A 26,790-nucleotide genomic window follows, 5' to 3' on the forward strand; every position below is an offset into this window, starting at 1 on the left:
CCCCTCGGCGTGGCCCCGCCCCGCCCCCAGCCCACCGTAGAAGCGGAGCCTGGGCAGATGCTGGGACCTGCCGCACGACTCCAGCCCTGGAGCGGTGGTCCCAACAGTACCCTGATTCGCAGGGAGTCGCCGCTGGAGAGGGGCTCGGCGCCCGGCGGGGACCGCAGGTGTGAGACCGGGCAGCCAGGGCGGGGGGGCGGGGGGCGCCGAGGGCATGCGTGGGGCTCTAGGCAGAGCGGGAGTTGGCTGGGAACCGTCGGGGAGCAGTGGGCTCTGAGACCCCACTGGACAGATCCTGGTGTCTTCCGGCTCCGTGGATAGGGGCCACTGCCCGGGTACGGGGTCCGCACACCCGCGTTCCCAATAATCCCGGAGACAGAAGGGACATCCCGGAGACCGAACACTGTTATCTAGGTGGCCACTGCTGGACTGCCTCTATGCAGTCCGAGTGTGGCCGAAGCTTCTGCCTCCTACCCAGGCCGCCATGTGTCGCAGGGTCTAGGAGTCTGTTCCCCTCCGCCTGGGAACTTTCTCGGTGAGCATTAGCCTCAGGGATCCTTTGCCATCAGGACCTGGGAGTCATAGAAGTGCCTGCCTTAGCCTGCCCCGCCCCAGCTAGCGAGCGTGGGCCCCTAGACGGTGGCTGCTGTTCTAGTGAATTGCACGCTTGGCGCTGTCAGAGGATCCTCTTCACACCCTAGTAGTCTCTTGATTGACTGTGTGTGCATGTGTTTGCGCGTGCGCCTGAAGGCTGGCCCATCCCCGGCCTCGGGTAAATACCTAAGCAAGAAGTTCTGGTCAGTAGGAGGAAGGAGATTATTCAGAGGGAAAAGGAAGGCGAGATGAAAGCAGCAGCAGGATGTGGTATCTAGTGAGTTAACAAGCCTCCGTGCAGAGGAGGAGTGGGTTTAGGCAAAGTGGGGGTTAAAAGTAGGCCAGGTCTGCCCTCCAAGACCCCTACTGGATGGCCCTTCTTTTCCTCCCTCCCATGGGCTCTTGCCATCCTTGCTTTCTTTCCTCCTGGCCTGGGACCAGCTGGTAAGGCACCAGTTCCCAGAGCTTGTTAAAACACACATTCTCCAGGCCCTAGCCCTACAGCACAGTTTTCCAGAGGTGGGGTCTGGAATCCTATTATTCTAATATTTGAATAAGCTCCTTGAACTCCATTGATCACAATGGAGCCATTGTTTGGGGACTCTTGTGTGACCTGGAAAGGAGACCTGAGTCCCAGCCAGGCCCAGCTGTGTGACCTTGGGCATCTTACTGCCCCTCTCCCAGCCTGTTTCCCTGTCTGTAAAATGGGCTCTACTAGTGACCTTACGTGGCTGTGGGAAAATTAAATGAGAAAACTGTGATGAGAGTGGCTGCACATGGGAGCTGCTCCATGGGTGTTTGCAGAAGAGGAGAGTGGGCGTCAAGGGTTTACCTGCTTCCTCAGCATGCCACCATGGTGTGGAACGGTCAAGCTCTCTCTTCCTGCTTCAGGATACCCTCACTTGCTTTTTGAAGCATAACTGCCTAGGACTGTGGGGGCAGGAAGGCTCGGGGTCTGTGTGTGCTGGGCCTCATTGGGTTTTAAGAAATCCCTCCTCCTTATCTCTAGCTTATGTGGGGGGTGATTAATATCTTCTGTCCCCAAACTGCAGTGGAAGCTGCCACTTCTGCCTGCCCATCCTCCGTCCCATGCACCCCTTTGGCTTCTTTCAAGACTACCCTGTTTCCCCAAAAATAGCGGTCTTATTTTACTACAGGGTCTTACATTAATTTTTGCTCCAAAAGATGCATTAGAGCTGATGGTCTGGCTAGGTCTTATTTTCGGGGAAACACGGTAATATGTGGAACTGGGCAAAAGCATGTTTGGGGTTATTGGAGGGGTGATGAGGTTCCGCAGTGAAGGCTGTGGAGGAGGCTGGCTGTTGGAGGCTGTCCACAGTCCCAGGTTAATGACTGACCACGGGGCCTGCTGGCTGAGAAGTGGGAGAAGAGGAGAGCCAGTAGCCTTTTTGCCTGGGCAGCCTAGAACTAGAGGCCCTAGTTTGGGTTCAGCTGAGCACTCAAGCTGTGTAAACTTGGCCTTGGTTCAAAAAGGTTCACCCCAAGGGGCTGAGCTGGTGGCTCTGTGGGACCCCTGTGAACCTGAAGACTTGTTTGATTAGTTCTACATGGGCTGAAAGCCTCCATCAGCTTCTTGAAACAGGAAGCTACCGGAGGGGCAGGATAAAGTGATCAACAGGTCAAAGGAGAGGTGTTAAGTTTGATTTTTGAGCCTCTGGCATAGAATGGAGTAGGAGGGGTGAAGAAAAGACTATATCTTCTGCGCAAGGGGAAGATGAGACACTCTCACAGCAAACATATATTGCACATTTGGATTTCCATTGACTTGAAGATGTACATACTTCCGATTTTAACAACGCTGAAGTCAAGGTGTATCTTACCATCTATGGCATCTTACCATTATAATAGCAGTATTTCCTAGTGGCACACAAAATAATGGTGCATCTTATACTTGATGGCATCTTAGATTCTGTTAAACACAATATATGTTTTACAAATTTCGGGGGACACTTTAGATGTACACAGGTATACAGAGAATTATGTCATTCCCATACATAAATTTGTGTACATTAATTTTTCCAGTATATCTAATTTTAAAGGACATCTTTGTGAAATATGTTGCTTGCATTTATAAAGCTAGCACATTGTGTCTGATTTAATAAGTTCTTGAAAATATCACATGGTTCTTCTACCTGCCATTCTCTCTTGTACGTTGGGTCTGCTCAAGACACATTGTCTGCCTTTTTCTGTCATCTTTTAGCCCTTTCCCCCCTGACAGCCACACTCTGAACTAGCCACAACTACTGCCCCCTTTTCATGCATGAGGAAACTGAGGGCCACGTCCACATGGCTAGAAAGTGGCAGAGCTGGGCCAGCTCTGGCTGACATCTACTCTTGACCAGACATGATTAAGCCTGAGTGGCAGCCTGCATGTGTCCTTGGGTGTGAACTGCATGTCCTGTTGGGCACATTTGGGACGTGAATGTGACTGTCCACAGGTCTTTTCTGTCTGCTTCCAGACAAGCAGCTAGGTTCTGGATAGTGGGGGTTATCTGTTAAGTGACTTCTGGATAAGTCAGATATAGCTATAGAGGGTGGGGGCAATGACTAGGAAGAAGGGGGTGACTTTGGTGGCACAAAGCAGACACTAGGTCCTTTTTAAGCCTATTGAGTCTACCAACTGGGGCACTAGGCTTTGGGCTTTAGAATTTGGCCTCGGTGGGAAACTCCTGACTCCAGCTTCCTGCTTTTCCCTCCCCCCACTCCTAGTCCAGCCCCTCTCCTGCTGCCATGGTGATGTAAGAAAACAAATCAGAGCAAGTCGCTTTTCACCTGCAAATCCTGCAGAGCTGCCATTGCCCTCTGGAGAAGGTTGAGACGCCCTAGCATGACTAGCAAGGCCTCTTGCCACCCAGCCTGCTTCATCTTCTGGGGCTCAGGCAAACCTCTGTGCCTTTGCCCGTGCTATTCCTTCTCCCCTCATTGCCCTTCACTTTCTCTATGTGCCTGGTGGACCTTGAATTCATCCGTAGATACCCAGCTCAAATAGCATCATTTTTGAAGTCTTCCCCACCCTTCTCCCCACTCCATAGCACTGACCACCCACTCCTCTGTCCTCACCATGCCTGCTATGTACTCCTACCAGTGACTTCGTGGCTTGCTCACCAGAACCGCCTGATGCTCAGTGTGGCTATTAAGCTGTCACCACGAAACTCTCTGGGATCTCATAGACAAGAAACACAAGCACATCAACAGTGAAAGCTGCCCAAACACAGGACGGTTTGGAGGGCAGGAGGGTGGGGTCAGGAAGGAGTGGTGTGCTTTTCATTTTTGTGTCTTCCAGAGTCTTCTTACTGCTGTTGTTGATCTAGACAAATGAGCCTGTGTGGTTTCCTTGTGGGGGGCAGGGCTGGGGTGTGAGGGCTGAAGGTGGCTTCCAGACTTTTGCCTCCCATGGAGTCTGGGAGCCTCATTTCTGCCTGAGTCCTCCACTCCTAGCCATGTGACCTTGAGTGAGTCCATGTATCTCTCTGGGTGTCAGTTTCCCCATCTGTATGGCACCAGATGCTTCTGCAGCCCCTTCCTAACCTCCAGCATTCCATGATTGGCTCAGCACTTTAGCATGGAACACCTCCTATATGCCAGGCATGTGCTGAACTCAAATCCTGAACAAGATATATAATGCTTCTGCCTTCGTGGAAATTACAGTCTAGTGGACAAGACACTAGACACATGTATCATTTAATTATAATCATGAGAATTATGGGGTCCTGTGAGACTATGTAAAGGGAGCTCAATGTAGTTTGGGAGTTCAGAAAAGTTTTCCCTAAAGAAGTCATATTTAAGTTAAGACTTGAGACACAAAATAAAGACAATATAGCGCTAACAACTGTAATACCTAAACTTTAGCAGACACGTGTTAAGTGCTCTTTGGGTGCACCCTCTGAGGTATTCCTTCCAACAATTCTGTGGGGTATGTAGACTTCCTGTCCTGTGAGAATTAGATGAGATAACTGCTGGCAAGTACCTTGCCCAGTGTCTGGCACAGACCAGGGGCTCATCCCCTGCTCCTCTCCTGCATCTGCCCTGCCTCCCCCATACACCAAGGTCCAGCTCAACCATATTAAGGCCATATATACTATTGCAGGATGTCTCCCTTTGCCTTTCACTGCTCGTCACCGAAGAGCACATTTCAGTGCCGGTCCTATGGGCTACATGCAGAAGACCTCTCTGCATGTGTGCTTTCACTGCTGGCCATCAATGACCGCAAAGGGAACCCCAATCCATAGAAAACCACCGCATTGTTTGGTGGGCCTTCCTTCTGCCCTCTCTGGAGCTGCTCTTCTTACAGGGTTAAGAAACCTTGATTTTCTGTACCATCTAAGAAGTCACCTGTTCAGCCCCCACATCCTTCTTCTTCATCCAATGTTGTCGCCCCAGAACCACGAAGTCTCTGCAGACGTATCTCTGGGTTTTGGGTTTGAGCATTTGTTCTTGAATGGCTTGGTGGTTTTGACTCTTGTCAGGCAAGTCTTCACACAGCTGCCTCCACGCAGCCTGACTGAGGTGACCTGCCTCCTTGTTGTGTTTGCCGGCTTCCTTAGATCACATCTAAACCTACAGTTCTTCAAGGCAAGTTTCGAACTCTCTCTAGATAATGGGCCTGTTTGAAAAGTGATAGAAATGACAAATCATCTCCTCCCCCTCCCCCAAAAAGCACATGTGTGTGCATGTGCGCACACGATTTCTCTCTCTCTCTTTTTCAAAGTTTTGCGTAAAACTTCAGTGTCTTCTGAGACGTCTGCAGTCCACCGAAGAGCCCAGGTTAATACCCTCTGCTGTAGAAAACAGGATTTTGTCTATACCAGTTTCTTTGGATGACTCCAAGCACAGCTCCACCTGGGCATAAGCTGTTGTCACAGGCAAGCTGGGGGTGATGATGGGTAATGGAAACCTGAAAACTGCAGAGGAGGCACTGGTGACTCACTGGTGAGATCTCCAGGCAGCGTGCCGGGGGCTGAGCTCCCCAACCACTCACTGAGCCACCGTCATGCGTACGCTTTCTGGACTTCTCATCAAGTCTTGAGTTCAACCCCTTTCCAAGTTGATTAAAGAGCATTACTTTCACTAGTGGTGTCCTTACAAGAAGCCCTCTGTTCTGCTCCCCAACCCCCAATGAGAAAACTAGATTTAAGGCCAGGAATGAGAGTCAGAGAAAATGAATGTTTGTGGCTATTCACATCAATAGAGACGATCTGGGAGGCAGAGAGGCAGCCACTACTGTTTCTTTGCCACAGATATTCACAGCCTCCCAAGTTCCCAGGGTCTGGCATAGGCTTGGGGCTTTATTTCTCTGATGTGGTCACAGCTCTTTGGAACCAGGTGCCACATGTGAAGCAAGTTTGCTTCAAGTCCTTATTTCTAAGGATTTTTAAAAGCAGTAATGGAAATTAAGTTTGTCAAATACTTCTTTAAGCATCTACTAAGGAATTCTTGTATTCTTTCACCTTGAGGTAGATTTATGTGATGCATTGTATCATTAATTTCCTTACGTTGAACCCTCCTTGCACTTCTGGAATGAACTCCATTTGGTCAAAGTGTTTTATTCTTTTAATACAGCTGGGTTTGATTTGCTATGATTCTCTGTAGGATTTTTACATCTAGCCTCATAAGTAAGGCTGGCCTATGTTTTCCTTTCTGTCCTGCCATTGTTGTCACGTCTTGATGTGCTGGCTTTGCAAAGTGATTTTGGAGACATTTCATCTTCTCCTGCACCCTGGGCCAGCTTATATAGCAGGGGAGCGATCTGTTCCTTGAAAGTTAGGAGAACGGCTCTGGTCCTTAGGTCCTCTGCTGCCAGATTCTTGATTTCCCATGCTCCAAGCGTTCCTCTCTCCTTGTCTCTTCCTCAGTCCTCCCAGGTACACACCTGTCAGCTCAGTGCTCCAGAACCAACATCTGAGATCCATCTTCTTCTCTTGGTCCGTTTCCACACTGAGCTGCTTAGAGCCATCTGAAGTGCAATTCGGCTCCAGGAGCTGCATTTAGTGTCGATGCTGATGAACCACTTTATCCCCAGAGAAAGGTAACCAAGATGGTGATGCTATAATACAAAATGATTAAAGAAGTAGAGATGGTCTCGTCTGAGAAAAGGACACAAGGGAGAAGTAATTTCTACCTTCGGATGTTTGAAGGGCGGCATCCTTTGGAAAAGGTGAAGACCTGCTCTGTGGAGATCTTTCTCCAGGAAGAAAAAGGGAGCAGTGAAGGGAAATTGTACAGAAATAGACTTCAGCTTGCTACAAGGAAGATCTTGGAGAAATACAGAGCAGACCAACAATGGAATAAGTGGCCGTGTGCTAGTTAATTTCTGTCAAGGGAAATATTCAGGGAAAATACAAGTCAAATGGAGAAATGATAGCTGTAAGAATGAAGACAGATCATCCGTTTCTAAGAGTCTAGTTCTCCAAATCACAGTGGCTGTGTCTGACTGGTTGTATAAAAACTGGTTGTTCTGAGAACAAAATTTGAATATAAGAAGTTCAGTGGCCTTGAATAAACAAATCCCAAAGCTGGGAAGTTCCCTCACAAATCCCATAGCCCCGGCTTCACAGCCTGTTCCCCCAGAACACAAGCAGTTGGGTGGTTAGTAAATCATAGCCGTCTGTGGTGAGAGACCCTGGAGCCATCACTGGACATGGTGACCCTCGCCCACATCCTAAGCTGGAGCTGGGCTGTTCTTGAGGTTTCTTGTTCTTGGTCCCTCCCGATACCTGATGAAGTAGACTAATTGAGTGCCGCCTCAGAATCACCTTCCTATGTGGCTGACCTAGATAAGTTCTCAGGCCCAACCTACCCAACCTGCAGGTTGAGCTGGGAATTAATGGCCTCTTGTTCATGGGGTTTTCAAGCCAGCATTTCATAGGCCTTTGCATTTTGCTTTTACTTCTGTACTGACATCTTGGGAGTTTCATTTTGAGAAGACTAAACGTTCAGAGCTTTTTTGAGAAGACTAAAGGCTCAGAGCTTTCCTTGACCTGTTATTGTGCTCAAGAGAACACAGGAGGCTGTGGTGTGATGTTTAGACAACAGGATGGAAATAGGAGATGTGATCTCTTGTTATAGCTGTCTCCTGTTTACCTCCTCATCTCTCTGAGTCGGTTCCCTCCTGGATCAAATGGACTCTAATGTTCTAACATTCTGTGAGTTTTCTTTTTCTTTTTCTTTTTCCCCCATTCATGCAGAGGCAACCCTTCCTTTTATTCTTGGATTGTTTTTCTCTGACACCAAGGTATCTTTTTCTTTTTTTTTAAATTCAGGTTTATGGGGGTGACAATGGTTAGTTTTTTCTGTGAGTTTCCAAAGTCTACTCTTCAAGAGTTGTTATATAGAAGCTGCTCTGCTGAGCTGAGCAGAAAGGGGGCTTGCCCCTTCCCTCTTGGTGCCCACCTTATGGCAAGACTCCCAGTGACTACAAATCCTTCTTTAGACCACAGCAGGGCCATGCCTTCCTCTGCCCATGTTTCTCTATTGGATGGCTTCGTCTAAGGTCATTGGTGGCTTTGTAATGGCAAATTCCTTGTAATGGCCTCCTCCCAACCTGCATCTCTCTTGGAAGTTTCTGTAGCATTTCATACTCAATGCTTTCGCCTGGAGCCTTTTGTCTTACCACTTACACCACCTACTGTTTTTGCCATACCCAGTATGCTGGTCTCCTCATGCAGACTCTTGTCTCCAAGTCCGTGCTGGTTATTTTCACTGTTTCATTTACAACACACATCCCAAGCCCAACTCTTCATCCACAGAGCAGGCTTCCTCTGCAGACTTCCCCATTTTTTTCTCGAGTGAAACCAGACTCCCAGTCTTGAAACTTTGGCGTGATCTCTGAGACTGCCCTTCATCTTTCTATTCTCCACTGTGCAGCCAGTTTTTCTTTTTAATTAAATTTATTGGAGGAATTGCTTAATAACATTGTAAAGTTTCAGGTATACAATTCTATACTACATCATCTGTACATGGCATTGTGTGCTCAACACCCAAAGTCTGGTCTCCTTCTGTCAGTTTTAATGGTGCTTCCTTTCCTCAGCGCTCTTGCTTCTCTCACTTCCCCATCATTTTCTCTGCCACCTAATCCAGCTTTCATCACTGTGTGCCTGCTCATGGGCCTTCCGGGCCAGTCTCTTCCCGACTTTACCAGGAGATTCTTATGAAAACTTCTTTGTCACCATGTTCGGAAGCCTTTAATTGTTACCCCACCTCATAGGGAAAGCAAAAGTCCTTGGTCTGTTGCCCAAGTTTCAAAGTCGAGTCCCACTCTTCGAGTCCCCTCCATGAATCCCCACCCTGTCCCCCAGCCAGACTGCCTGACGCAGTGCCAAGACCTACTGTGTGCACCTGCCTCTCCCATCCCCTTCCTGGTGACGAAAACTTCTCTACCATTTTGTTTAGCACTGACTCCCCAGCCCCCAGCAGAGCCAGTGTCGGGTGCTCAGTCAGTGTTTACTGAATAAAAGATTGCTTGGTTGAGCAGCCAGCACAGAGGAGGCCTGGGCCTCAGCCTCGGATGGCTGCGCTACCCCCAATCTGAGATCTTTGTAGGGTTCATCATCCCCCCTCAGGGACTGCACCCTGCCGGCACCTCACTGGACTTCTGTGGGCATCTGAAGGGGCAAAACCACGTGTCTTTGCCCTCCAGTACGGAGCAAGGCAGATGTCCATCTCTAGGCTGCTTCAGACCCCATGAGCTCCTGGGAAGCTGCAGACACTGAGCCCCTACTCCTTGGGAATCCTCGTCCCACCCTCCACGTTAATCAGATTTAAGATGAGTTGTTCTCTAAGTCTGACAGAGGGGAGATCTGGGGAACTATCCTCAAATAGGCCACTCCCAGGCTGGTGACCTCTGCTTTACAGGAGACTGGGGAAGTATCTGTTTGCAACATGGTGTTTACAAGGCAGAGGGGCTTCCTGTCCTGCCTGCCCAGCAGGCTGTGGGGCAATCAAGCGTTGTGTTTTCAGAGGGGAGTGGGACAAAGAAATGCTTGGAAGATTTCCGGGGATTCTTCAGACATCCCAGGGTATGCCTGGCCATGCTGACCCTGGAGGTCAAGGAAGATGTAGAACTCAAGTTTTTAAATTGGGAGAAAATAAAATATTACTAATAATTATTCTTAATTTGCATATTGCCCTTTACAGCTTACAAACTATTGTTCACAACGTGGCCTTCCTAGTCTAATGTGGAACCGTTTAGAGCAAAAAGACACTCTCTTCTATGGCTCCTAAGCAGGGTGCATGGATCAGGGTCAGCAAGTACAGTGTGTTTTGTTTTGTTTGAAGGGAAGAGGAAAGAGAACTTTCTGGGGTAGAGAGAGAGTGGTGGAAAAGACTCCCCAGGAGAGAGAATCATCCCATTCTGATTCAGAGTTCATCCAAGATAGAGAGTGATGCCCTTGCCATGCCCACTTGAGAAATGAGCTGAGAAGGCTGAGACTGGCCTCCCTGTTTCCTCAAAGGGCTGGGGCAGCCCTGGGGCACCCACCCACCAGCCTGGAAACACTGCCATGGCACCTACAAGAATTCAAGCTTGTGTCCAGGGCCCCTTGATATCTCTGGCCCCTATACAAGCACCTAGAAAGATCTTGGAAAGTGCCTCAGGCTCTCTTGGCCCTGGGAACAGGAATATTCCATATTCCCTCTCTAATGAGTGGATGATCCAAGAATGGGTGTTCCAAAGTTGGGGCTCACCCTTACCGCCTGACTTCTAACAGCCTGAGGTTATTTTCTGTAATTAATTCTTTCTCTGGCCCATTAGAGGAAGGATGCAAAACAAGAACTGCCCAGCTGCAGGGCAGAGGTGCAAAGGACTCCTGTGATATTAACATGTTACCCTGTGGGTCATGGTGTGATAATATTGGTTTGGTAGGGAGGCTTCCTATAAAGTGCAAGGGAAGAAAACAATAATGGCACAGCCCTTTTAAGAAACTGATAGTAAAAACCCTCCTACATATGCGAGAGAGAGGTTGGCCTAAGAGGTGGGGTTGAGGAGGGTGAGGAGAGGTTGAGCAAGAGCTAGGCTTGTGTGGCATCAAGAAAACACATTTCTGAACTGGTGAGGCTAAGGATCTCAGGCCCAAGTTATCTGAGCTGTTTGGGGGTTGTTCGAGAAGGTACCTGAGTCAACTAGAAAAACAATGTTGGAGACTGTGAGAGTTGATAGCAGTGAGCCCTCTATACAGGGCCATATAGTGGATGCAATGGATAAAGAAGGAGGTACCATTCCCCTTATTCTGCCATCACTGGCCCGAGGCAAGGTGCTGTTATGATCAACACTTTTTATTGGCTGTGTTAGTCCTACGACCTGCTCAGTACATGGAGGTGGGAGCATCATTATTATTTTTTTATAAAGACTTAATTTTTAGAGCAGTTTTAGGTTTACAACAAAATTGAGAGGAGGGTACAGAGATTTCCCATATATCCCCTGTCCCCGTGCAGACATAGCCTCTTCCATTATCCACATCACTCACCAGAATGACAGATTTTTTTTTTTTACCAAGGATGAACCTATATTGACACATCATAACCACCCAAAGTCCATAGTTTTCCTTAGGGTTCACTCTTGGTGTTGTATATTCCAAGGGTTTAGATAAATTTATAATGACGTGTATCCATCATTATAATATCATAGCGTATTTTCACTGCCCTAAAATTTATCTGTGCTCTGCCTATTCACATCTCTCTCGACCCTGCCCCTGGCAATCATTGATCTTTTTTTTTGTCTCCATAGTTTTGCTGTAGGAACATTATTTTCACTAAACTATTTGATCTTGTTTAAGGAGGAAAAGTTTGGTGATGCCCCTACTTTACTTTCATGGTACCTTTTATTGACCAGTAAGAGATTATCTCTAATTATTTCACCAAAACAGTACTCTCTCAGCTTGAATTACTTCATTAGCTGGCCACCCCAGTTTGCTCCAAAGAATGTCTGACCTTTAAATAACTTAATCTCTGCTGTTGCTGCCCCAGAGTAGGATACACAGAGGTGGGCATGTCATACAAAAAGCATATGTCGCTTCTCTAGAGGATGACTTCAGCTTTTATGAGATGTTCCCCTACAAGGGAATTTTAGGTAGACCATGTGGTCTCTATTTAAGGTCAAACCATAAAACATACTCCACAAATTTGGGGAAAATCCCACAAGCTGTATGTATCCAAATGACATAGTAACAGACAAACAAAAACATCGTTTTGCTTCATAGATTAACTCAGTATTGACTGGAATATTAGAATAGTGGTTTGTCTGTTGTAGGAGAGAGACCCAAAATAGTAGTAGCTTAAACAAGCTAGAGATTAATTTCTCTTTCATGTAACAGTCTGAGAATAAGTGGTCCAGACTTTATGTGACATCTTCTTCTATCTTGTTTCTTCTCCTTCCTCAATATGTAGCTTTCATCTCATGACCCATGATGGCTGCTCTAGCAATTACAATTTCATCTGTATTTCAGCTAGCAGGAAGTGGAGAGAAGAAGAAGGCATGCCTCTTCCATTTAAACACATTTGGAAATTGCAGTCATCAATGTTTACTCATATTCCATTGGCCAGAATTTAGCTATAAGAGAATTGGGGAAATAGAATCTAAAATTTCTAAAAATTATATTACTATATAAGAAGGGAGAATGGATATGGAAGGACAATTATGAGTCTCATCCACATTTGAACTTTACTAGTTTGAAATCTTTCTGAACTTCACTGTCATATAAATGTTCTTCATTTCTTCTGTTGTGCAGTAAGCATGCCTTCTAAGTCCTATTGAAAAACCATTCATCAAAAAAATGGGATGCTATACCCAAAGGTGGAATCAACCCAAATGTCCACTAGTGGATGAATGGGTGAGCAAAATGTGGTCTATACATACAAGGGAATAATACTATTTAGCCTTAAAAAGGAAGGAAATTCTGATACATGCTACAATATGGAAGAAACTTGAAGACATTATTATGCTAAGTGAAATAAGCCAGACATGAAAGGGCAAATACTATACGATTCCACGTATATTAAATACCTATGAGTCAAACTCATAGAGACAGAAATAGAATGGTGGTTACAATGGGCTGGGAGGAGGGGGAATGGGGAATCAGTGTTTCATGGGTATAGAGTTTCAGTTTAGGAAGATGAAAAAATTCTGGAGATGATGGTGGTGATAATTGTACAACAATGTGAATGTACTTAATGCCGTAGAACTGTACATTGAAAATGATTAAAATGGTAAATTTTATCTTACTTATATTTTGCCACAATTTTTTAAATGCCATGCTCTAACGATTCAAAAACAACAGTTCTCTGGCATTTTAGGAGAGATGTCCCTAAGACAAAGATCTTCAACACCCTTTGGGTGAGGTTATTAAGCCAGTGGTGAAACCATTTGTGTTACCATTCAGCTCACATTTGTCTACATTTTCATGAGACTACAGCAGGGCTTCCTAAAATTCAGGTATGTTCTTTTTGTGGCATTTTCTCATATTACCTATTTAGTTAGTGAATCCATTCTAGCCCCCGGTGGTCCCCAGATCCTTTGCTCAGTGTTCATGAACTGCTTAATTATGTGTAGAGAATGTTTCCAGGGGGCTGATGGGCTCAGAGACAGTAGTTGCCAAGACTCGACTTTCTTTATGTTCTCCAAAATTGGGACAGCCTTTTCTAGTGCCTGTCTCCATTTGTCTCTGTCTCACTCTCTGTCTCTCTTATACATCTTTCATTTTCTCCGTTTCTTCAAAGATTATTAGTAGTAGTTCCCATTCACAACCTCAGGTTTCTTTATGACTCTGAGATGTGTTTATCCTCATCTGCAGTCCTCAACTCATTTTCAGCAACGAACTCCCTATTTGACTTCAGAGCCCTCTGTATCGGACAGACCCTTCTCCCCCAAGATCCTCCCACCCCCTTGCTGGTGTAGTCTACTAAGTCAGTTGAAAATTTGGCAGTTGTTCCACATGGCCCTTGAGTCAACCCTTAAGCACTTAGCTTGGAGAATAAGGCCATGTGCAACCTGCCACCTCAGACTGCAGCTTCATCTCCCAGCATGCCCCATGTCATACTTTATCCTGCAGGGGGGCGGCTGAACACTTAGCCATTCCCTGAAGGAATCATGCTGGGTCACATCTCTTGCCTCTGTCCATTTTCCCACCACCATGCCTGAATCTCAGAGCAGCTTCTCCTTCCTGAAGAGTTATCTCAGAGCTACCCTCTTGGGAAAGCTTTGCTAGTTGACCGTATCCCTCCTCCAAGTTCCTATTGCACCTGTCTGATATTAACCTCCACTGGGACACCTCACCCATTGGGTAGTGTCTGGTTTGAAAGTTATTTTGAATAGTGTTACCGTGAACTTTCTGGTACATGTCCTTTGAGTACGTTCCGAGAAGTGGAATCGCTGTTTCACGGGGCATGCCTAGCTTGTGCTTTAGTGGGTACTGCTAAATGGTTTGCCATGTGGAAAGTGGCTGTACCAGTTTACACTCCCACCTGCAGTCGTGAGGGTTCAAGGTGTTTCACATCCTCATAAACAATGTTTTCCTCTTTGTAATTTGAGCCATTCTGGTGGGTATCTAGTGGTATGGCATCGTGGTTTGGATTTGCATTGACCTAATGACTAATGAAATTGAGCATTGTTTCATGTGTGTTGGCCATTTAGATATCCTCTTTTGTAAAGAGTCTGGTTAAGTCTTTTGCCCATTCCTATCAGGTTGTCTGTCTATTTCATATTTGTCGTAGCTCCTAACACTTTGTATGGTGACTTCACAGGTGCCCATCTTCCCCTCTGGCCTTGAACTCCTTGAGATTTCTGGACCTCCCTAGTAAAGCCCATCAAATAATATACTTTTGACTAAATACACCATCTTTGATCCATGCTTTCCAGTAGGATAACCATCCTCTTTGAGGAAAAAGATGGAGGACATAGCAGTGGAGCAGTTCTGCTCTCTCTCAGGCATCTGTGACTACTGCCCCACCTGTCCTGAGTGGTTAGTCTAATCTCTCCAAGTTTAGGCTCTGAAAATAACTTTACGGGTCCCTTTTGATGTCTTCAGTGTTTTTCTCAAGACTTCCTTTCGTGTCGTGCTCACTCTGTGTCTTTGGTGTCCATTCTTATTTGAGAACTTTGCTTCCATCTTTTGTGTATGCCCCAGGAAGTCATGCCAGCCCCTCTACCTTCTCATGAGACTCTGTGACTGTGCCTTCAGAATTTAATTTTCAGAGTTTTCTTTCCCTCTCTGATTCCTGGACTCTTAGAAATCTGCTTTCTTACAGTCTAAGATGTGTGTCTCACTATGCCTTGCATTTTCTCCCATCATTAGTCCAAACTTTGAGGTGATGTGGTCATTTTCTCCCTATTTTCTCACTCCTGTTTTAAAAACCTTCCACTATTCTTGGTCAGAATCAAAGACACAAGAGTAAATAGTTTTCCTCATTGCTTCCTCAACCTTCCAAGAGATGAGATGATCAGAGGAGCAAGGGTTTATCAGACAGCCTTGTTTTAACCTAATGAGACTTCCAACTACTGTCCAGATGAAACGCTTCATCCTTACGCCATGCTGGGTTGAGTTTTATGATTCACATGGAAAAGCAGCATCTATATCTCGGTTAAATATGTGTGTGTGTGTGTGATCCCATGTGCCTCTCTCTTGTTTTATCTTCCTTCAAAGCTCTGTATCATTTACTCATTCTTTCATTCACCCAGCAAATATGTGCCAGGCACTCTTCTAAGCCCTCGTGGAGTTTACAATCTACCGGGGCTGGAGGAGAGAGACAATAAGCATGATCAATATAAGTAACATGCTTTCTGTGTCAATTGATGGTAAGAGGAGTAGAAAAATAAAGCGGAATGTGTCAGAGGTGGAGTTTGTCCGAAGCCCTTGTTGAGAATGTAACATAAAGCCTGGAAAGAGGTCAGGGACTGGGCCAGGTGGACATCTGGGAAAAGAGCCCTCCATGCAGAGGGAACAGCCAGTGCAAAGGTCCCAAGGCAAGAGTGTGCCTGCTGTGTTGTTATGGCCATTCTGGTCCTGAGAATGTGGCAACTTCTCTGCTGGCATCAGCAGAGCTCAAGATCGGAAATGAAGGACAGTGTATTAGTCATCTTTGGATCTACCACAGTGTCCAGCAAAATACCTTGTGCTCATATTCCCTCAGTGAGAAAACTTTTTATTTGAGTCAATGAATTTAGGTTGGACAACCTCTAAGAGTCCTTTCACTATGGAGTTGCTGTGATTATTTTAGCTGCCGGGTGGATGGTACCCATCTCTGAGTAGCTTCCGCTCTAGCTGTTCCATCTGTGCTCTTCTGAACACATGTTCAGTGGCTTCTGGCCATGTGGCCTGGTTTTTGTCAAGGTCTGGGGCCTACACCGGACATGTATGATCCAGACACTATTGCTGTGTAACAAACTACCCGAAATGTACTGGTAGAAGACTAATTATTTTAGTATGCTCATGGCTTCTGTGGGCCAGGAATTAGAGCAGGGCACAATGGGCATGGCTTGTCTGTGTTCGGTGATGCTTGGATCCTCAGCTGGGGGGACTTGAACAGCTGGGGAACTGTAACCAGAGTGCCTGCAGTGGCCTTTCCATGTGGCTTGGGCTTCCTCACATCATGACAACCTCCAGATGGATAATCAGATTACTTACAGGACAGCTCAGAGCTCCAAGTACAAGTGTCCTAGTAAATGAGGTAATAGCTTCATTGCCTTAATGACCGAGCTTGGAAAGCCACACAGTGTTATCTCCACTGTCATCTATTGGTTGAAACGGTTACATGCCCACCCAGGTTTATGGGGAGTGGAATTGGATTCCACCTCTTGATGGGGACATAGCAAAGCTGCATTGTAGGAGAAGCTGTGGGATTGGAGACGTTGTGGCCACTTTTGGAAAATACAATCTCATAATGTACCTTCTATTTTATTTCCCTGGGGAGGGATTCTCATTTTGTCTTGTCACTGGACGGGTGGATTTTTCGGTGTCTGCTTTGCACCCTGTCCATCCTAGACTTTCAATGTGAAATGGTTGCTGGGGCCAGTGGCCTCCCTCCTCCCACTGCTTTCCCCCATATGGTTGAAGTCCCAGAGGCCTGGGGAAGGTGGGTAGTAAGGCATGGAGCAGGCGCTCTGCGAGAGTGCATACACCCCTGGGGCATAGAAGACGACACTGTGTAATTGTTATTCTTTTGCTCAGTGTGATAATAGTGGTAGCATGAAGAAAGTCATTGTTCTCAAGGGATGCATACTAAAGTATGAGACTGAACCATAAACTTGCTGATATCTGCTCGCATTTAGTATGGTTGAGTCGAATACTTAGGGGTGACTTGTCACGATGTCCACAACCTGCAACTTACTTTCAAATGGTTCAGCAAAATGAGTGTGTGTGTGTGTGTGTGTGTGTGTGTGTGGTATTTACCTGAGGACCCGGTCTGCCCACTGGAGTAGCAGCCAAATAGGATGAAGGCTGCAGGCAGATTGAGGCTGGGCTCTCTCTTCCTTGCTTCCATCCATGATTCCCACCCACAGCCTGCCTGCTGGTTCTGCCCCCCAGGTTGTGGTACTGGTGGGGCTCAGTGGGGCTTCAGCAAGCTAGTTCTAGATAGGCCTGAATTCCCCCAACCACAATGGGCGAGGCAAGGTAGCTCAATTTTCTGTGTGGACAAACCCCTGACTCCCTGCCTGGAAGGGCTGGCAGGGAAGGCTGTGGTGAGGCAGCAGGAGTGGGCAGAGGCATTACTGAGGTGGCTGTGGTTGCTGATGGCGGAGGGAAGAAGCATGGAGGTGGGGCAGGGATGGGCTTTCCAGGGGGCAGCTGTGTATTTCCAGAGGGAGTTGGGCAGGCAGGGGCAGGGTATGGCTCCTGAGGAGGCTGTGAGAGGAGCAGGTGGCCAAGGTGAGAAGGGGTGGAGGTCCTGAGCTGAGGTGACTGATGACCTTGTCCCAGCTCTGGCACCTGTCAATCCCTCCAGGGGCTTTTGAAAGAGCCCAGGACCCCGTGAGATTCTAGCAGCAAGAGGGAGAGAAATTGAGATGGGGTGGGGAGGGATGGTGGCCAGGGGACCATTTGTGAGGCGGTGCAGGGTGTCTTGTCCTCTTTGGGCTGTCTGCTCCCAGTCTCTCAGGACACCTGGTCCCACTGGGCCCCCCCGGGACTCCTCCACCCTGCTCACTGAAAATTCTCAGAGAATTCGGACAGGCCTGGGGAAGCCCATCCACGTGAATCTCTGAAAGGGTCCTCTAAGCACCAGGGGATCTTCCTGTTTTCTCTGGGGTCCTGAGGATACTGAGGGAGCAGGCAGCAGCTGGACTCATGGGTGCTCCTGGCCTGTACCCCTGTGCCTCCTTGAGCTGCAGACTTTCGGGGACTGCCACATCATGTGCCCCATCCTGCCACAGGCTCTCGAAGCACAGGCCAGATGTGCAAATTCTGCAGCTGTGCCCAGGGCTGAGCACAGTACAGCTTACTTTTCTTGGAAATCATTGGTGATTTGTTAGAAAAACAGGAAACACTGGGGCTGGTGGTGTACATCTTGATTTTTTTGTTTTTGTTTTTGAACCCCTTTCATCTGTCTCAGCCTCAGGACGTTTTAAGGGTATTTCTGCCCTGCCTTGCCCTTCAAGCCTCCTCCTTATCATTCCACTCCCTCTAATGCACCCTCTGTTCTCTCTCCCTCTTGTTTCTGCCACCTTCTCCCCCCACCCCAATCACTGCTGTAGGGAGGGGGCAGATCTAGGGAACCATGGAAACAGGTGTCATAATCTGATGACGTATGTAACGTGGGCCATGTGCTTCTGTGGGTCAGGTTTCCCTACACCTGTCATTGTCCCCCCCCCCCCGCTCCCTCCCCCTGTGCTCCCCACACCTTTATCACGGTGGTTAGACAGGAAGCAGAGTTGTCTCTGTGCCCTGGGACCTGGTATAGCTGGGGCAGCTGTCCTGGTGCTGACAAACAGGGGTGATGTGGCTGGGAAGGGAAATCCTTCATCCCTCCTGGGTCAGACTGGAGCTGGAGGGGCCCTCAGAAGTGACTTCATCTTTGGAGACACTGAAGCCAAGAGAGGAGGGGGGGGCTCTCTGAGGGCCCCCCCCATTGGATGCCTTGATTAAAGAGGAAGAATGGGAGGGGGTAAAGAGGTCTGAGTCTAAGCTCTGGCTCTGCCCCAAATCACCCCCTCCCTGGCTGTGCCTCAGAAATGCGGGAGGCAAGGGTGGGGGTTAAATGGGGGATTGTGTTTATTTTGTGCATTGGACCTTTAGTAACGTGCCAGAAAGCGCTGCTGCTTCCTGATGCCCCTTGGCGAGTTTTTCCTGGGTCTTGTCTTGTCAGAGGTGAACTCTGAGCATTCTGATGATTGCTTTGGGCTTCTTGCTGTCCATTCCCCAACCCATAATGTGCCACTATGGAGAGGCCCATATCCCATTTTACGGGTGAAGAAACTGAGGTCCAGAGAGGCTACGTGGTTTAACCAGTTGTTCTCCCCAAGCTGGTCCCCACGAGGTGTAAAGGCCCGTGGTTCTCTGCACAAGGACCTGCTGTGCCCCCAGGTCCCCCCGTTGCTGGGCTGTGCCTTGGCTCTTCATTCAGTGCCTCTGCACCACACCTTCAGCTGGGGCCTCCCCTCCCCCAGGGGAACCGCCTTAGGGACTGCCCTTCTGAAGTCATACAAGAAGTCTGATATGAGAGATGAGAAACTCCCCAAACCTCACAGAGGGGCTGTTTTAAAAGGCATTGAACTGTCCAGAGAGACAGAGAGGATGTGTCAGAACAAGACTGAGATGGGGACCAGCATGAGAAATTAAAACACCGTTTAGGGCGCTTCTCAGGGAAGAAGGGGGTTTGAGGAATTCTGGACTAGGGAGGGAGAGTGAGCGGGGAGGTAACCCCTCCTCACACCAGGACTCCTGAATATGGTGGCTATCCAGAGGCACCAACAGGCCCTGGGAGGGGTGGGAGCACCCTCTTTTCCCTGCCTACCTTCCCATTCCTCTGGGGAGCAGAGACTCTCACCCAGGGGTCTATGGGCTTGGATGGGAAACACGTGATGTCTTTTTTTTGTACTCATGTCTAACTGATCTTTAGTATTTCCTTCTATTATGAATGCAGGCAACAAAGCATAGTCATATTACTAACACCTGTGACTTGGTCTAGATGGTTCCTTGTGCAGATGTGTTCATCACTTTGCAGTTGTGCAGGTACCTCAACGATCATTTACGCTTTTTACTATTACTTTTGCACCAACCTAATACTTCAAAGTGATAATAGTGATTAGACCCACTGCTGGAATTTATTATTTAATGGGTTAATGAGGAGAACATATATTACCATTTCACAAATCTGATTATTGAAAAAAATTGATGTTTATATTTCAGTGTAATTCACTTCCTTTGCAGTCCTATGTATTTTACTTCATGCATTTAAAACATTATTGTTCAGAGGGGTCTGTAAACTTCTCCAGATTGCCAAATGGGTCTAGGGCACAAAAAGTTAGGAATTTCTGCTACTGGAGCAATTAGGTAAAGACTTCTAGGTATTGACAGCTAAGGAGGGCTTTGGTGTTAGGCACACCTAAGCTGACATCCTTGCTGCAGACCCTGAGAAGGTGGCTTTATCTCTCAGAGCCATAGTTTCCTTAGGTGTAAATGGGGAGAAAGGTCTACGTGGAAGGACTGTTCCATATACAAGTGTCTGTCTGGTCCAATGCTTGGCAGGACATGGTAACTTCATCCTAGGTAGTAGCTTGTGGCAGTGGCAGCAGTTTATGTAGGCCCACGAGACTCAAGCAGAATTATTTTTTATTAAAGAGGAAATTCCAGGCTAGGTTCATTACTTACTGTCGCTAATGCAGAAGGTAAAACTGCATACTGGGATAATCTCTCATCTTTTTCTTTTTTTTTTTTTTGGCTCTGGGGTGGGAGCAGGTAGCCCTCAGTTATCCAGTGTGAATCTTGGTACATAAATTGAATTACTTAAGAAATAGTTATGGTACATCCATACAATGGAACGTTATTCAGTCATAAAAAGTACTGTTGCATGCTACAGTATGGATGAACCTAGAAAACATGCTGAGTGAAAAAAGCCAGATGCCAAAGACCACATATTTTATGATTCCATTTATATGAAATGTCCAGCATAAGGAAGTTCATAGAAACAGAGAGTATATTAGTGGTTGCCAGGTGATAAGGGGAGGGAGAATGCAAAGTGACTGCTAATATGTATGAGGTTTCTTTTTGGGTTCATGGAAATGTTCTGGATTTAGGTCATAGTGGTTGTGTAAGACAGTGAATAAGCTAAAAGTCATGGCAGTGGGCACTTAAAAATAGTGAATTTCATGTTACATTAATTATATCTGAATTTTCAAAAGTTAAAAACCATTATCAATTCCCTGGACGTAACAAAGGAATACTATGAGCAAATCTATGCCCACAAATTTGAAAACTTAGGTGAAATGGACCAATTTCTCGGAAGACACAATCTATCAAATCTCACACAAAGATAGATCATCTGCATGTATCTGTATCTATTAAAAATTTTAAAATCGATTATTAGTAAGCTTCCAAAACAGAAAACATGATGACCAGATAGATGGTTTCACTGGTAAATTTTACCAAATATTTAAGGAACAAATGGTACCAATTCTCTACAATGTATTCCAAAAAATAGAAGCAGAAGGAATGCCTCCTAAATCATTATATGAGCCTTGCATTATTCTAATGCCAAAATCACCAAAGATATTATAATAAAGGAAAACTAAAAACCAGTGTCTCTCATGAACATAGATGTAAAAATCCTCAACAAAATGTTAACAAACTGAATCCAACAAAGTATAAAAATAATTATACACTATGACTAAGTGGGGTTTATTCCTGGTTTGCAGGCAGGTTCAACATTTGAAAATCAATTAGTGTAATCCATTACATCAACAGGATAAAGAAGGAAAAAAAATATATGATCATGAATTAATACAGAAAACATATTTGACAAAATCCAACATGAATTCATCATAAAATCTCTCAGCAAGATAAGAATAGAGAGGGAACTTCCTCAACTAGATACAGAATATCTACAAAAACTCTATAGCCGACATCATACATAATGGTGAGAATCTAGGCTTTTCCCCTAAGGTTAGGAACAAGATAAGGATGTCTCCTCTCATTCTTCCTATTCAACATTGTACTAAAAGTCATAACTAATGCAATAAAACAAGAAAAGGAAATAAAACAGTTGGAAAGAAAGAAATAAAATTATCTTTGCAGGTGACATGATTGTCTATACTGAAAAATCCCAAAGAATTGACCAAAAAGACTCCTGGAACTAATGATCAATTATAGAAAGGTTGCAGGATTCAAGATTTATACAAAGAAATCTATTATCTTCCTATATACCAGGAATGAGCTATTGGCATTTGAAATAAAAAATACACAACATCATTTGGCATTAACATCAAAAAATGAAATACTTAGGTATAAATCTAACAAAATATATGCAAGATCTATATGAGGAATACTTCAAAATTCTGATGAACAAACTCAAAGAAGATCTAAATAAGTGGAAAGATATCCCATGTTCATGGATAGGCGGACTCAATATTGTTAATGTGCTAGTTCTTCCTAACTTGATCTATAAATTCAATGGCATTCCAATCAAAGTCCAGCAAACTACTTTGTCTATATCAACAAACTGATTCTAAAGTTTATATGGAAAGTCAAAAGACCCAGGATAGCCAAAACAATCTTGAAGAAAAAGAACAAAGTTAGAGAATGGATATTACCTGACTTCACGACTTACTATAAAGCTACAGTCTTCAAAACAGTGATATAGGTGAGAGAATAGGCAAATAGATCAATGGAACAGAATAGAGAGCCAAGAAATAGACCTACACAAATAAAAGCAACTGATTTTGACAAAGTAACAAAGGCAATCCAATGGAGAAAGGAGATATAGGTATAGTTATAGATATATCTATGTATATATTTTATATATGTATGTATAAATAGATATATTTTATATATATATTTTTTAACAAACTGTGCTGGAACAATTGGGTATCCACAACAAAACAGTGAATTGACACAGTCACCTTTAACCTTTCGTAAAAATGAACTCAAAATGGATCACAAAGCTAAAGGTAAAATGCAAAACTATAAAATTCCTAGAAGATAACAGGAGAAAACCTAGATGACCTTGGGTTCAACAATGAGTTTTTAGCTATAACACCAAAAGCATAATCCATGAAAGAAAAATTTAATGAGTTGAACTTCATTAAAATTAAAAACTGCTCCTCAAAAGACACTGTTAAGAGAATGAAAAGATAAGCAGCCATAGACTTGGAGACAGTATTTGCAAAACATTTATCTGATGAAGAACTTGTATCCAAAATATACAAAGAATTCTTAAAACTCAACAGTAAGAAAACAAACGATCCAATTTTTAGTGGCAAAAGATCTGAATCACTCACCAAAGAAGACATATATGGCAAATAAGCATATAAAAAGATGCTCAACATCACATGTCATTAGGGATTGGAAGTTAAAACAACAATGAGATACCACTACACACCTATTAGAATGGCTAAAATCCAAAACATTGACACCACCAAGTGCTGATGAGGATGTGGAGCAATAGAAACTCTGATTCATTACTGGTAGGAATGCAAAATGGCACAGCCGCTTTAGAAGACAGTTGGGCAGTTTCTTAGAAAGCTAGGAAATCTTGCCATATGATCCAGCAATCATCGTTCTAGGTATTTACCCAAATGAGCTGAAGACTTATTTCCTCACAAAACCTGCATATGAGTGTTTATAGCAGCTTTATTCATAATTGCCAAAAATTAGAAGCAACCAAGATGTCCTACAGTAGGTCAATGGATAAACAAATCATAGTCCATCCATGGAATGGAATATTATTTAGTGATAGAAAGAAATGAGCTATGAAGCCATGGAAAGACATGGAAGGGCCTTAAATGCATATTACTAAGTGAATGAAGCCAATCTGCAAAGTCTACATAGTGTATAATACCAACTGTTGACATTCTAGAAAAGGCAAAACTATAGAGACAGTAAAAAGATCAAGGGTTGCCAGCGGGTGTAGAGGGAAAGGGATGAACAGATAGAGCACAGGGGATTTTTAGGGCAGCGAAACTATTCTGTGTGATACTGTAATGGTGGATACATGACTTTTTTTTTAATATTTGGCAAAACCCGCGGAACTGTACAACACAAAGAGTGAACCCTAACGTAAGCTGTGGGCTTTAAATAATACTATTGGATCAATATTGGCTTAGCAGTTCTAACAAATATACCACACTATGGAAGATATTAATAATAAGGGAAACTGTGGGCAGGCGTGGGGTGGGGCCAGAAGGAGTATATGGGAACTGTCTTTACTTTCTGTTCAATTTTTCTGTAAATCTAAAACTGCTCTAAGAATTAAAATTAATAAAAAGTAAAAAAGAAATAACCATTTCTTTAGCTCCTTACATCAACTGAAATCCAGCTCTGAGCCCCATGCATCCTGCTAGGAGCTGTCCACGAACTCAGAGTTTTTTATTTTCCTGCCACAAACCTTCCCCAAGGTGGTTGCCTGAGTAGCAAAGGGATAGAGTGAGGGACGAGAACAATATACAGAAAGAAAGAAATTAATAGCACTATGCATTGTCCTGCATTCGGACTCTGTGGCCTGAGGAACAGCTCCTAGAAAGCTTGAGTTCTGATCTGAACACTTCCTTTGGCCTCTGGCAGAGGAAATACAGGAGGAAACAGTTCTCCCAGTCAACCTGCCCACACTGTGGGTGGTCAAAAATAACTACTCGTTCAACACCTCCGAGGACTGACTCACTGGGAAGTTACAATAGACTTGATTTCCCCTTGAGGCCTGAGGAATCTCCCCTACTGCTCATATGGTCATAACATCATGGCCACATAATTTGAGTGGGGAGTTTGGTTTGCACACACATGTAACTATCCAGGGAGAATCCGGCTGGGTCCTCTGGTAGACACTGGAGCTAGAATTGTTCACGTGGTGGACAGGCCACTGTCATCAAAGCTGAAAGTCCAGTAGAGGAGACAATTATAACAGGCATAGGGAAAGCAGAGAGGTTGCCATGGGTGCCCAACCCAACCTGGGGGTCAGGAGGCCTTTCCTGAGAAAGTGACCTTGTAAATGGAAGACAGAAAAAAATGCGTATTAGGAGCCTCATCAAAAGCAGGGAAAGATGATGGGAATGTTTCAGGCAGAGGGAGCACACTCAGAAAGAGGTTCATTATGAAGAGAAAAGGTGAAGGTATTAGACTGTTCAGGGAGGAAGGGCTCAGACTTCTCGGGGTCGTGTAAACCGGGTTAGGGTTTCAAACTTTGTCCTAAGGCATTGGAAAACCAAGAGAAAGCTTTAAGGGGCAGGGAGGGAATGACAATCAGGTGTGCTTTTTCATAGACAACTGCGCACAGAACAACGTCTATGCTATGATCCTATGTGTGTAAGAAGAAACTGCATGTGTGTGGGTGTGTATGCGGGCATATAAATGCTTCAAAAGGACTGGAAGGGTAAGAGGCCAAACTGAGGTGAAGAATGTGTGTATGTTTGAAAAGGGAACGTGGAGCTCAGGTAAATGGTCAGGCTAAGAAAAACCTTAAAGACTTATTCTGTACACTTAGTATTGCATGACTCCTTAAAAACATTTTTATTGAGGTATGGTTTACATACAGTGAAATGCACAAATTTTACTATACAGTTTGATGAGTTACAGAAAATATATGAGGTCTGACAATGAAATTCACAAACTTGTTGCAATGATGTTGCTAACCTCTTGTGATATCAGAGGGATTATTCATTATGAATTTGTACCAACTGGACAGTTAACCAAGTTTCCTATTTGGAAGTGCTGAAAAGGCTGCGTGAAAAGGTTAGACGACCTGAACTTTCGCCAACAATTCATGGTTCTTGCATCACAATGCACCAGCTCACATGACACTGTCTGTGAGGGAGTTTTTAGCTGGTAAACAAATAACTGGAACACCCTCCCTACTCACCTGATCTGGCCCCCAATGACTTCTTTCTTTACTCTAAGATAAAGGAAATATTGAAAGGAAGACATTTTGATGACCTTCAGTCCATCAAGGATAATACAATGACAGCTCTGATGGCCATTCCAGAAAAAGAGTTCCAAAATTACTTTGAAGGGTGGACTAGGCGCTGGCGTCGGCGCATAGCTTCCCAAGGGGAGTGCTTCGAAGGTGACTGTAGTGATATTCAGCAGTGAAGTATGTACGTAGTACTTTTTCTAGGATGAGTTCCCGAACATAATTGTCCGACCTTGTATACACCCATGTAACCTGTACTCCTATCAAGATATAGAATATTTCCATCATCCCAGGAAGTCCCCTCATGCTCATTCCTGGTCAACTCTCCCTGACCCATCCAGAGACAACTACCATTTTGGTTTATTTTACCATAGATTAGTTTTACCTGGTCTAGAACTTCTTGTAAATGGAACCATAGATTAGCTATCATTTTGTGTCCAGTTTCATTCGTGCAACATGTTTTTGGTATCAGCCATGTTGTTACATGCATTAGTGGTTTGTTCTTTTTTTTTATTCCTTGCACTGCTAAGTAGTAATGTAGTATATGAGTATACCAAATATGTTTATCCATTCTCCTGTTGATGGATTGGGTTGTTTCCACATTAAGGCTAGTGTGAATAAAGCTGCCATGAACATTTTTGCATAAGTCTTTTTGTCGACACGTGTTTTCATTTATTTGGGGTAAAGAAGTAGAATTATTGGGTCAAAATGATAGGTATTTACTAACTTTATGAAACTGGTTGCATCATTTATGTGCAACCAAAGTGGTTGCATCATTTTATGATTCCACCAATAATGTGTGGTTGCTCCATATCCTCACCAGCTTGGTATTGCTCATCTTTCTAATTTGAGCTGTTCTAGTGTAATGTAATCTCATTGTGGTTTTAGATCTGAGTTCTTCTGATGGCTAATAATCATAAGCGTATTTTCATGTGTTTATTGACCATTTAGATGTCTTTTGTGAGAAATGAAAACTTATATTCACACAAAAAACCTGTGCCTGAAGGTTTCTAGCAGGTTTATTCTGAATAGCCCCAAACTGGAAACAACCCAGATGTTCTTCAGTGGGTGGATCATTAAACAGAGGGGATCAAATATCCAAAAAGCTGGCACGTCCACTTGGGTGTCAAACTAATC

General features: G+C 44.9%; 1 protein-coding gene across 6 annotated transcripts in view; it reads left to right on the plus strand.

Moving 5' to 3' along the window:
• Nucleotides 1–26,790, plus strand: part of PIK3R5 (phosphoinositide-3-kinase regulatory subunit 5) — a 66,107-nt gene that overhangs the window by 244 nt on the left and 39,073 nt on the right. For 2 of the 6 annotated variants that reach the window (XM_074319622.1, XM_074319625.1), the window contains exon 1: nt 13–167. The exons of 2 other annotated variants lie outside the window; for them this stretch is intronic. The gene's annotated coding sequence lies outside the window, so the exon portion shown is untranslated. Of the gene's footprint in view, nt 1–9; nt 168–6,467; nt 6,641–26,790 lie in introns of those variants that run through there. 2 more of the 6 variants (XM_074319624.1, XM_074319623.1) reach the window with 2 other exon arrangements.

The sequence above is a fragment of the Rhinolophus sinicus genome, linkage group LG15 (genome assembly GCF_036562045.2).
Source record: "Rhinolophus sinicus isolate RSC01 linkage group LG15, ASM3656204v1, whole genome shotgun sequence".
Taxonomy (NCBI): domain Eukaryota; kingdom Metazoa; phylum Chordata; class Mammalia; order Chiroptera; family Rhinolophidae; genus Rhinolophus; species Rhinolophus sinicus.